General features: G+C 37.3%; 1 long non-coding RNA gene across 1 annotated transcript in view; it reads right to left on the bottom strand.

The window, feature by feature from the left end:
* Window positions 1-1,921: 1,921 nt before the first annotated feature.
* Window positions 1,922-12,595, bottom strand: part of Gm15245 (predicted gene 15245) — a 28,084-nt gene continuing 17,410 nt past the window's right edge. The window contains exons 2-6 of the long non-coding RNA NR_166846.1: window positions 8,138-8,274; window positions 6,026-6,077; window positions 5,413-5,524; window positions 4,830-4,935; window positions 1,922-2,566 (exon numbers count right to left, since the gene is read on the bottom strand). This is a non-coding gene — a long non-coding RNA (predicted gene 15245). The remainder of the gene's footprint in view (window positions 2,567-4,829; window positions 4,936-5,412; window positions 5,525-6,025; window positions 6,078-8,137; window positions 8,275-12,595) is intronic.

Raw genomic sequence — 12,595 nt, 5'->3', positions numbered from 1 at the left:
CTAAAATATATAAAGAAAAAAACCCCAAAAAACTGAATATTAAGAAAACAAGCCATGTGAAAGACAAAGACCAGAGATAAGCAGAGAATTCTCAAAAGAAGAAAGACTCACACAATATGTACTCACTGATAAGTGGATATTAGCCCCAAACCTAGGATACCCAAGATATAAAATACAATTTGCTAAACACATGAAACTCAAGAAGAATGAAGACTGAAGTGTGGACACTATGCCCCTCCTTAGAATTGGGAACAAAACACCCATGGAAGGAGTTACAGAGACAAAGTTTGGAGCTGAGATGAAAGGATGGACCATGTAGAGACTGCCATATCCAGGGATCCACCCCATAATCAGCATCCAAACGCTGACACCATTGCATATACTAGCAAGATTTTATCGAAAGGACCCAGATGTAGCTGTCTCTTGTGAGACTATGCGGGGCCTAGCAAACACAGAAGTGGATGCTCACAGTCAGCTAATGGTTGGATCACAGGGCTCCCAATGGAGGAGCTAGAGAAAGTATCCAAGGAGCTAAAGGGATCTGCAACCCTATAGGTAGAACAACATTATGAACTAACCAGTACCCCGGAGCTCTTGACTCTAGCTGCATATGTATCAAAAGATGGCCTAGTCGGCCATCACTGGAAAGAGAGGCCCATTGGACTTGCAAACTTTATATGCCCCAGTACAGGGGAACGCCAGGGCCAAAAAGGGGGAGTGGGTGGGTAGGGGAGTGGGGGTGGGTGGGTATGGGGGGCTTTTGGTATAGCATTGGAAATGTAAATGAGCTAAATACCTAATAAAAAATGGAAAAAAACCAAAAAAACAAAAACAAAATAAAAAAAAAGAAGAAGAAAGACAAATGGGTAAGAAACACTTAAAGAAGTGTTCAACATCCTTAGCAATCAGGGAAATGCAAATTTAAAGATCAATGTTTCAACTCCTTTCCCTGCATCCTTAGCAACACATGCTGTCATTTGTTTTGTTGATCTTGGCCATTCTGACTAGTGTAACACAAAATCTCAAAGTAGTTTAAATAAATCATTGTAAATCATGAAAAGGTCACTGGAGTCCAGTAGTTATAGAATCTTCCTCAACAGATGCTTAAGATGTCACTAAATTATATTTGATTGGTCTGAATCTTCAGCCATAAATGAAATTATGCAATACATGCCACATATGCTAGACTTGCATATTTCTTGACACAATTTTTGGCAGACCCTTCTCTAACAAAATTTTCTATCAGTTTAGAAAAATGGTTTCCAACCTTCATAATGCTGCAACCCATTAATATTGTCCATCATGTTGTGATAACCTTCAGCCATAAATTTATTTTTGTTGTTACTTTATAACTGTAATTTTGCTACTGTTATGAATTGCAATGTAACCATTTTTGGAGGAAGAGGTTTGCCAAAGGGGTTGCTACCCACAGGTTGAGGAGCACTGATCTAGAAAGAGGTTGTATTTCTGAGTCACCCAAAAGTATCATATGAGCTAACAGTAGCCTTGCCTCAAGGTGTACTGACCCAATACATGGCTATAGAAACAATGGTAGGAGGCCAGCTCTCAATGACTCAGGTGACCGTCATTCTGTCCATGTAGCAACATTGGATACTTGCTTTTCTTCTGCTGTCAGAGTCTGAATGTCCTCATTCAGCAAAATGAAATGTGGTTCTAGCTGATGGTTCAGTTCATTGGCTATGTTATATACTTCGTTACCTCTGGCTTTACTCACATGCAATTGCTTCTACTTGGAATGTTTGAACTTTCCTTGTCACAGGCTGGCCTTCCATACCCATCAGGTTTTAGCATAAATATCAAATCTTCTGGAAGGTTTTCATTTCTATCTTGACAGGTCTTTTCCAGAGGATTTCTGTGAACTGTACTCTATCCACCATAAAAATTCACAACACATTTCACTGGAGTTATTATTTCAAGGTTTATTTGTCCCACTAGCCTTTGAACAGCACAGGGGCAGGAAGCATTTCTATGTTGTTTAGTATTTGGTCTAAGGATCTCAGTATCTATGAAGAGAAGCTGTGAATGATTTCAAAATGCATATGGAAATCAGTGAGTCTCAGTTGTGATTTTTTTCTGAATTTTGTATAAGTTTATAAAAATTAACCATCTCCTGTTTTTAAAGCTCAAGATCTGAATCTTGACTTATCTCTACATATTTCTCTATAATAAAAGTGGTATACAGCTATAAATACATTTCTCCAATGGTATGCATGTTTTTAATATGTAGAAATTAATTTCCATGATAATTGTAGTCAATAAATCAAAGGAATGAAGCCATAAGCAATACCTATTTAATAAATTCTGACAGATTATAATTCTGTTACCATCAAAGAATGTGATCCTGATTTTGACAGTGGAAATTAGGGAATCCAAGCTTATTGATGTGGAACAATCTTGACCTTTTAATTTTCAGTGACAAAATGAAGATAAAGAGCATTAGAGGTGTTATTTGTATGGATGCCAACAAGATCAGAGAAAATTCTCACAGCCCAGTCTTCTGATCTTCTGACCTTGTGCTCGGCGGTCTTCTCTTGGGAAACCAGAACTGTGGTATTAGAAGGGAGTAGACAGATTAGACCATTTAAATCTTCCTAAGAGCCCAGACACTATTTAGACACTATTTAGACACTATGTCCTCACAGGAGGAAGAAGTCTCTCTGTCGGTGGCAAAAGCTACGTAAGTACATAAACCCTGAAACTGGATGCCCTGGGCTCTAGCTCCACCTCTTCCTACCTGGAAAAATCTTAAAGAAGTCAGCCTTCTGATGCCCTAGCTCCTTCATCTGAAAAATGGAGAGTGGACGTTACTATATTCTAGGACAAAACAATGTCATACTTTCAAGGTACTGGAAAAACCCTATGTGATCAATATTTGATTTTTAAAAAAGAAATTCTTTAACTCCATATTCAATAGCAGTGGCAAGAAAGAAGTTGTGTTTGAAAAGTATACATTACACAAGATTTCTCTAATCTAGCTGGAGGCAATTGGCAAAATAAATGAAGCTGTGAAATTCCTTTGGGTGGGGAAGCCAAAAGACCTACTTAGCTGAGGTTCCTTAGAGGCCAGACTATAATCCCTTTGGGATTCTCCAAATTCCCTGTCTTTGATGCAGGTAGTGGCAGTAAGGGACAAGCAGGATGAAAGTACCAGTTATCATACCATGGGTGACAGAATGGGAAAACAACACTAGGCCAAGTGCAGATGTGGAAAATGTCAGGAGATCACAAGACTCCTTCTCAAATGATTCTCAGGCTTTCCTTTTAGATGCCTCCAGGACAACAGGATTACAAGCGCCTTGTAGGAGAGAACATATAGAACTCTAAGCCTGGATAGCTGTCCAGTATTTCTTTAGCCCAATAAAGAAAATCCTCTTAGAAAATTAAAAATGATACAAGTACTGTTACTCCCTAATGGTGCTTCCTAGAATTGTACAATACAGGCACTGAGCTGGGAATCCATAAATTGTAGTTCTACATCAGTAAGTCAATTTTGAGCCTTGTTCTCATCTTGCTGATTCTATGCAATTCTTTTCACAAAATAACAGAAACTAACTTTCACCTGAAAAGTCTTAACACTTTTGAATTTAGAAGCTACTGACTCATCACCAAGTTCTCAAACGGAAGATGTACATAAAGCCTTCTAAAGCCATTTAGAGGAAGACATGAATACTCACACCATTTATAGCGGGTGATCTATCACACTGTTTGGCTTTTCTCACAAGCATCCAGAATTTTGTTGAAACTTGTCATTAAGTCACTTGGCAGAGGTTCTATCTCAGATTTTTGTCTGGCAATGGTTTCTTACTGCCCTGTTTTCAATCTCCACAAGCTATAACCTAACATTGTGACTGGGCTTGCATATGTAATTAGAGCTGTGTCTCTCTGCCAGGTGGTTTCTCCCTCCTCAGCTAATTAGTCTAGTTTTCCCTGTAAGGCATGTAGGAACTATCAGTTAAGTTACAAGAAAACAATAGGTCGGTGATGTCACTTTTTGAAACTGTTGATTGCTTTCCATGTTATATCATATGGTCATGAGGATTCTTCTATACATATGGGTAAATTATTCAGTTACTCATTAATACAGTTCAGACATGTCAAGACTCATCCTGGTTTAAATGACCTGTTAAGCCATGTGACATGGACAAAGTTCATTCTTCTCAACGAGGTGCTAAGTTGATAGAGTAAAGTAAAACCTTCCTATGCAAGTGGGTTTTTGTAATCATTTTTCTCACAGCTTAACAGTTCCAACATGAGGGTTTGAAACAAAACAATCATGGTATTGGAGGTCATGCTTCTCCACTCTAACACTGGTCCATTTTTTCAAGGATTTTTTTTTTTTTTGCTTTTTTTTTAATGTAAACTCCTAGTGCTGGCTTTTTTTTTAAGATTTATTTATTTTATGTATATGAGTACACCATTGCTCTCTTCAGACACACCAGAAGAAGGTATAAGATCCCATTACAGATGGTTGTGAGCCAGCCATGTGGTTGCTGGGAATTGAACTCAGGACCTCTGGAAGAGCAGTCGGTGCTCTTAACCACTGAGTCATCTCTCTAGCTCCCTTTTCAATGATTTTTAAAAAGGGAATAATGAAAGATTCATCAGCTTCCTGGTAGTCATGGGGGATGATCCAACACTTCCAACATTACTGCAGATTCAATGGAGATCTTAGTAGAAGGACTAGTGGATTCAGATATTGGTCATTGTGGCATTTGACACTTCTTTCTTTAAAAGGTCTCAAAAACTGGTCCAGAGGAAAGAGCATCAATATTGCCCAGAAACTGGTGAGGCATATTTTTATGACTTACCTCAGAAACTGTAGGTTGGTAGTCAGCAAACTGAGCTTCAAAAACTGTCTTGCTGATTCTGGTTCATCTGTACCAGATGAAGCTCTACTGCTAAGCATATGTCCATCTAAAAAGATATGAGCAAAGCCTATATAGAAAGATTTCAGCCAAATTCTTAAGGCTGAGCCCATTATCAAGAATCTCAGGTCACAGAAAACAGTGTTAGGATCATTGCTACTTCTGTGAAGGAGGAAAAAAATGCACCAATTTCCTGGTAAATTTCCCCAATGGTTTTAACAATCTTTACCATATGCAAAATATAATGTTCTCAAAGATTAAATACCACTCCTGGGACTTAAAGAAAAGAGGAATAGAAGAACATATTTGGGAAAAGAAATCTCTTTCCTGCTATGGAAGAAATATAACACTTATTATTGGGTCATTCTGAAATCTGTTACATTGATTTTCAGACAAAGAAACTTTGTAGTCAGAGTGGCCAAGATGAATGAGAATAGCTTTCCCAGTGACTTTCCCAGTGTTAACACACAAGCATAACAAAAAATTTTCCTGAAGAGATTAAGCTAATCACTAAACTTCTCTTTACTTCAGTCACAAAGAGGAATGGAGTTCAGGTGAAATTGCCTTCAAATCAGAGTCCCAGACTCTTCCACATTCTTGACATTCATAGAATTCTTGAGACCATCAGGAGACCACCCCTAAAGACAGAGAAAAGAAGCCTGCCTGGAGCAGCTCAAATAGCAATTATCAACTCTATTTCCAAGTGGATATTCTAAGGAAACACTTTGCTTTACAGACACTAAGTAGCACTAGAGATAAATGAGGGTCTGCCAACCAATGGACACAGGAGAACGGAGTTAGCTTGTTTCTAAACTTGTCTGCAAGAGTAGCTGAAGATGCCTGGGCACTGAAGTCACCAATACTCTAATGCACTTTGGCCTGTCCTGTTTACACCCACTTTATGATGCTTGGAGGAAATCAGGATAAGTTGTTATGTTAAGTAAAGTTATATGACCAGAACTAGCCAGATAATTTAACTTGGAGGTAGAGACATGAGTCCAGTAAAAATATTATCACAAATTTATCACTAGAAGACTCTGGAGAGAAATGGATAATAATTGTTAGGTTTTACTATTCCACGTTTTGGGTATGAATTTTTAATTTGAAAAATAAATTAGAAATAGTTTATATTTTCATACCTTCTTCAGGAAACCACCAATCCAGCATGTAAACATTATATTTTGCTTTACACTGAAGATTAAAAAGAGAACAGTCAGAGTTAAGGAGACAGCTCAATGGGTAAAGCGCTTGCTTAAGCATGAAGACATGGACCTGATCTCCAGAAGTCCATTAAACAACAGTAAAGCAAGCATGGTGAGATGTACAGGAAGATCCCTGGGGCTTACAAGGTAGCCAGCCAGCCCAACTGAAAACTGAAGCCTTGAGTCTCAGTGAGGGAACTTGTTCCCCAAACTGAGATACATCAATAGCTCCTGAGAAACAACATTCTAAGGTTGGACTCTGGCCTCCACCTGCTTACATGCACACACACACACACACACACACACACACACACACACACACACACACACGATAAAGCAAACCAAAAGTTTCTATGAACAGCAGAGGATTTGGATTTCTTCACTTAATGTATTTTTGTGTGTGTGCACAGATATACTCATGAGTGCACATGTAAGTGCAGATGCCCGTTTATGCTCATGAATGCACACTCATGTGTGTGTGTGTGTGTGTGTGTGTGTGTGTTTAGGAACCAGTACTTTAAGCCCATTCAAAAAGCTGAATCTTCAATAATACCTGTGTGTCTGAGGAATGAGAGACAAGTGAAATCGACACAAACAGTATTAACATTGAAACTATTAGAAGACATATCTTATAGCTCTTTTTAAACCAACATTTTAAAGGGCCAAAGTCACAGATCCAGTGATGTAGATGACTTGTTCTAGGTCACCAAGGTAGCCCTGCACTCATCCTCATTTCTTTCAGCTACCACTGAACCTCTCCCGAAGAAGCACCGCCAGCTGAGGCAGCTGTGCTAGGGCCCAGGGCCAGGCCAATTAAGATTCATTATGTCACATCAAGGAAAGAATTCCAAACACTGGCCCTCCACCAAGAATGCAGTATCCTTACCCTTCCACTTCAAGCCCAGAGATGTTCTCAGTAAAAATAACCTTAGCTAATCATAACTGCTGGGGAAGCTAGAGATAATCTTCATAAGGTCACAAAGAGCTTTAAAAAATGTCTTTAGAGATCAAACAACTCTTACTAAGAAAGGGTTAGAAAATTCAGGGTACACTCATTTATCCTCCCCCTCCCCATGCCCCTCAGACAAATGAGATGCTGAGAGGCTGGGATAAAGCTCAAGCAGCATACTCAATCAATTCCTACTTCCACACTGACTAAAGACCTTATTTTAGGGTCCTTGGTAAATTAGTAGTATGAAGCTAAATAACTCAAAACAGACAATCATCATAGTGACAGACTTATAAAAGGCAGTTGCAGGAAATTGCACAAAATAAGCAGAATAAATAATTCTGGGGAGAATTGGATGCTTTTTCCAACAACCACCTGACAGCCTAACTTTCTTTCAAATTTTACGTCTACTCCCTTCTCTTCTTTGCCAGATGAATGTGCTTCCAGCTGGACTTAGGAGAGGCAATGGTGTCAACCAATGACTCGTTAAAAAATACACACCTGTCATAAATGCAAGGCTCTCTCAAGGGATATATTAAATTGCATTCCTTGCTTTCTATGAAAAGGTGCAATGAAAAAAAATGAGTTAACTATCAACTACCAGATGTTTCTAGCATCTCTATTAGTTTGAGTAAGATGGAAGGAACAATTGCTACATTGTACAGATGTTAACTAACATAAACATCAGCATTTAGGACTTGGATGGGAGGAGGTTCAACTAAATGTATCTTGGGAATAAATGATATTTTCTGTTTGGCAGTGCTCATAACAACAGGAAGAATCCCCTTTTTACACTGACGCATTTTTAACAACAGTAAGAATAAGTTGGCATATTTTTAAAATTGCAAACCAAACTTATGGATGTCCACTTTTGTTTGTCATTGTTTCATGGTATCCACTATAATGATAATTATATCAAACTTCCCAGAGATACTCATATATGTGCACTTCAGGATTTGAATGCATTCTGGTTATAGAAAATTCTAAATATTACAAACCATATTCTATAGACAAGAATGGAGTAAAAGGAAGTAGTAGAGCAATAATATAGGAAAATATAGAGCCACTGACACTATAAAATATTAAGAATAAATACGTACAAATTGTTTGCATTACTCCCGACTTTGCAATAAAATGCTTAATGTTCAAGTACATAGAGTATTCATCAACATGTCCACAGAACATAGCAGGACTTCTGAAACTTTGTCTCCTTTTACATGAGAAATGTTTATACAATCTGAGGTATAAAGACACATAAAATAGGAACACAAATGAAATATTTGCTGATAACAAATCATAAATAAATTTTCTTAAAACTATTACTTGGTAAATATAAGTTTCACATTATTAAAAGCAAAAACAAACTTGCATCTTAATGGTTGCATTCATTTATTTTGAACACTGTATGAATACATAGTACAAAATAATACAAGTATGTCTATGGCCATTTCAAAAATTGTTGAAAATTTTGCCCTGGTTACAATTCAAAATTTCCTTTAGTGATTTTTCTTATGTAACTCAATTGAGCAACTAATATGGCAATTTTAAAACGAATATTCTAACATAATACAATCTAAAATATATTATTTGGACACATATGATGAGGAACGAAAGCAGAAAAACGTTAAAATTAGTTTTTCATTATGAAATCATGATTTTTGAATAAAGCAGAAAAAATTTATGTATCATAAAAACATTGCAATTATAAATAATCTCATTGGCAGTATGTGGTGTAACAGCATGAGCCATGCAAAGGGAGCAAGTCGTGAGTTTAACAACAAGGTTTCAGAGAAGCAGTGCAAAGCAACATAGGGATGTACTGAGAGAAACATCTCAAATTCATTAACATTTGGTTTTCCATTCATAACTGGTCATTGAAAATTATGAAACCTCTTACTATTGCTAAAAAGAAATTATGATGATCTACATTTCAAGGAACTATTCTATATGACAGCAAGCATCTCAAATGAACATGTCTTTGGATTCAGCTCTCTCTCACACCAATACCACAGGAGAACCCTAGAATGGAAGGTGGGGTAAAGACACCATTTTGTGCTTTGTCATACAGGCCTCATAAATATTCTTTTGCTCCCATGATACATCTGATGAGCTTTTCCAAGGGGGCTCCTGAGACCATTCGGGAGGATTTTGACAGGCTATATCTAAGGTTTTACAGAAAGGGGAATGAAGTCTATTAAAAACAATTGCTAATACTTCAGAGAGAAATATGCCACAGCTCATGTGCAAGAATATTCCAGTTCAAAGGTCTAGTAAGAGAGTTAGTTCTGAGTTCAACTACGCTGAGGCTCAAAAACTATAGTTTCATTACTTGAATCCATTTTACACTGGGGAATTTATCCAGCTTCCTTAAGATTCTGTTTCTGCTCTTTCCTCACAGAAAACTAAATAATATTAACTCAGAAAATATCAAATGAAATAAATACATGTAAAGAGTTTCACTGGTTATGTACCACTAAGAGTCACAAGAATGACAACTGTGACTATCACAGTAACAATCCCTCAAATAGTAAGAGAAAAAAATCAGTAACTATCTGATAGAAATGGCAATAGTACTAAAAGCAATAACAACAGAAATGGTTTAAAGACTTAGACCTCAAATTTTCCCTTTGTGACTAGATATGGGGGAGAAGGAGAGGGAAAGAGGGAGAGAAAGGGAAGGTGGGAGGGAGGGAAGGTCAGAGGAAAGGAAGGTGGGAGGAAGGGAAAGTAGATTGAGAGAGAAAGGGACAGAGAGATAAAGAGACAGAAATTGAAGAAAGTGCTCTGAATTGATTCCTTTTTCTCTCCTTAATTTATTTTTGTATTCAGATTACATCCCATGGCAGCCCCCTTCCCTTTCTCCTTCCTGTCCCACCCTTACAAATCCCTTTCTCCAATACCATCTCCCCTTCTCCTCAGAGAAGGGGAAGCTCCCCTTGTATACCACCCCACCCTGGAACAGATATATAGTTCCAGCAGAACTAAGCACATACTCTCCCACTGAGGCATAAGCAGGCAGTCTAACTAGGGGAAGAGTATCCAGTGCCAAGCAACAGAGTCAGAGACAGTCCCTGCTCCAATATTTAGGGAACCTACATGAAGACCAAGCTGCGCATCTGTTACAAATGTGTGGGGGACCTAGGTCCAGCTGCTGCATGGTCTTTGATTGGTAGTTCAGTCTCTGTGAGCTCCCATGGGCCCAGGTTAGTTAATTCTGTGGTCTTCTTGTAGAGTCCTTGACCCCTTTGGCTTGCTCAACTATATCCCCTTCTTTTCCACAAGACTTCTCAAGCTCCACCTGATGTTTGAATTGATTCTTATTGACCAAGTAAACTGAAATCATAAGCCACAACTGCAGCATTGGAGTTTATAGCCCAAAGGCAACTGTTCTTTGGTTGAGGTGACTTCCTAAGCCCCTGAGATCTTTCTTGTATCACAGGAGTCACATCTATTGATGCAACATAGTACAGGGATAAGGAAAGTACCTTTACCAAGTAAAATATGATCAAATAAACAGATGAAGCAATAAAAGATAGTCAGGGAGTATTAACAAATTCTTTAAAAGGTAAATTTTTAAAAATGGAGTCATAGAAAACATCTCTTCTCTCTGATACTGGCAATATGAATCTATATCCTGAAGGGATATAGCTCCAAAAGCTACTTATCCTATAGCAGAGGGGAGGGAGGGATGATGGAGCTGGTGAGTACTCAGATGATTCTGGGAATAGAGGTGATGGCTTTGTGCCCTATGGGTATTGAGGGTGCCTATTATAGAAGAATACATTTGAACAGGGGATCAGAGATGGCAGATGCTTTAGAAACAGTTGTGTTCCCATTAGAGCATTGTTCTGTTAGACAAATGGCCAGCCTCCAAACCAATAGTGGCAGAGTGGGGAGATTACAAGAGGGAGGAGCAGAAAAGAATTTTAAAGAGCATTGCTGGTGGAATAATAAAAGAAAAACAGCTATAGATCATGGACTTTTATTCCTGGAATAAACCTTCAAAATCATTTAATCCAACCTCATTACTTACAGATGAAGAAATGTGTATCTTATGAATAACAGACCTGAGGAAATAACTTATTAAAACCAGGAGTTATTGGAGAGAGGGAGAGACTCCAGAATTGGGCATGCAAACTGAAGAGTCTAGGCTCATGCTGTAATTGAAATCCTATATGATGAAACAATCAAATGTATTACAGTGAACAGTTGCATTTTAGCTTCCAAGCAAAGCTTGTTGAAAGTGACACACTTTCAACTAGAATAGCCAAATAGGTACCATCCAAAAGTAGAGTACCACTTTGTTCAAACATTGTGAATAAATGAAGAAATTATACATTTATATTTTAACAGGTTTTTGCATATAAACCTTAATTATTTTCATAACTAACTAGTGTTTTCCACTGGGATGAATTCCACCCCACCCCACCCCAAACACTATTAAGAAAATAAAGCATGCCCAAATGTATACTGTAGAAGACTATTTGGTTAAAGTTGTAGCAATATAAAGAACAAAACTGAATATTAAAAAAAATTGAGAAAGGTCATGTGATGAACAATGAAGGTACTTAGATAAAAGGAAGAGTTAAATGTTTAATATTCAAGATATTAAGTATAACAACATTTTAAAATCAAAACTATGCGCATTAAGATAGGATTTTTAATAACACAACTATAATATCAGATAACTCCAATAAAAATTATGAAATGCAAATATCAGGTGTGCATGGAATACATTAAAACAAAAAGTTCATGATTTCATATTCCATGGAATTTATCTGTATAACTGACAAGTAGCGATGCATAAGCAACACATGTTTTTTTAAATTTGATAATAACCATTTAATAAAAATATATCAGTATTTCTAGAGGCAAAACAGCCCAGGAAATGACTAATAACACTTATGAGAGCCTACTATGCACCAGGCACATTCAAAGCGTCTATTCACAGAGCCCTTTCAATTACTCTATGTCATGGAGACTATTTTTATCCCCGTTTTCAAATTTTATAAAGAAGGACCCGTAGGCACAAAGAATTTAACAGTTCCTGATTCTTAACATGCTCAAATGGGATCTGTGCCCAGGCAGGCATATGCTTGAACTTATGTTTTTAACTAATATTCTACACATGGATCACAAGATGAAAACCAATGCAACAATAGGAAAATGGTTTTACAAACCAAAGATCAAGATATCAAAAGATCAAACATATTACAATAAAAACAATCATGGATTTATTAAACTCATTTTAAAAATAGTTCAGTAATAGATTCATATATTATTTATAGGAAACAATAGGAAAAATCAACTTATTTAAAAATATTAAAGGTAAAGGCTGGAGGGTCAGACATGAAGGTATCCTAGAATTTAGAAAGCAGAAGCTGTGAGTTCAAGACCAGTATGATCTATACCCATTCTAGGCCAGACAGTGTTACATATTGAGACCTTGTCTTAAAAACTGGGAAGAAACTCAAGCCTTGATTAAAGTACTTGATTAAAGCACTTCTTGAATAATTCTGATGACCTAAATTCAAGTGCCTAGCATATAGGTAAAATTA

This window comes from Mus musculus, chromosome X, assembly GCF_000001635.26.
Source record: "Mus musculus strain C57BL/6J chromosome X, GRCm38.p6 C57BL/6J".
Lineage (NCBI taxonomy): Eukaryota > Metazoa > Chordata > Mammalia > Rodentia > Muridae > Mus > Mus musculus.
This window is presented reverse-complemented; position numbering and strand designations above follow the sequence as displayed.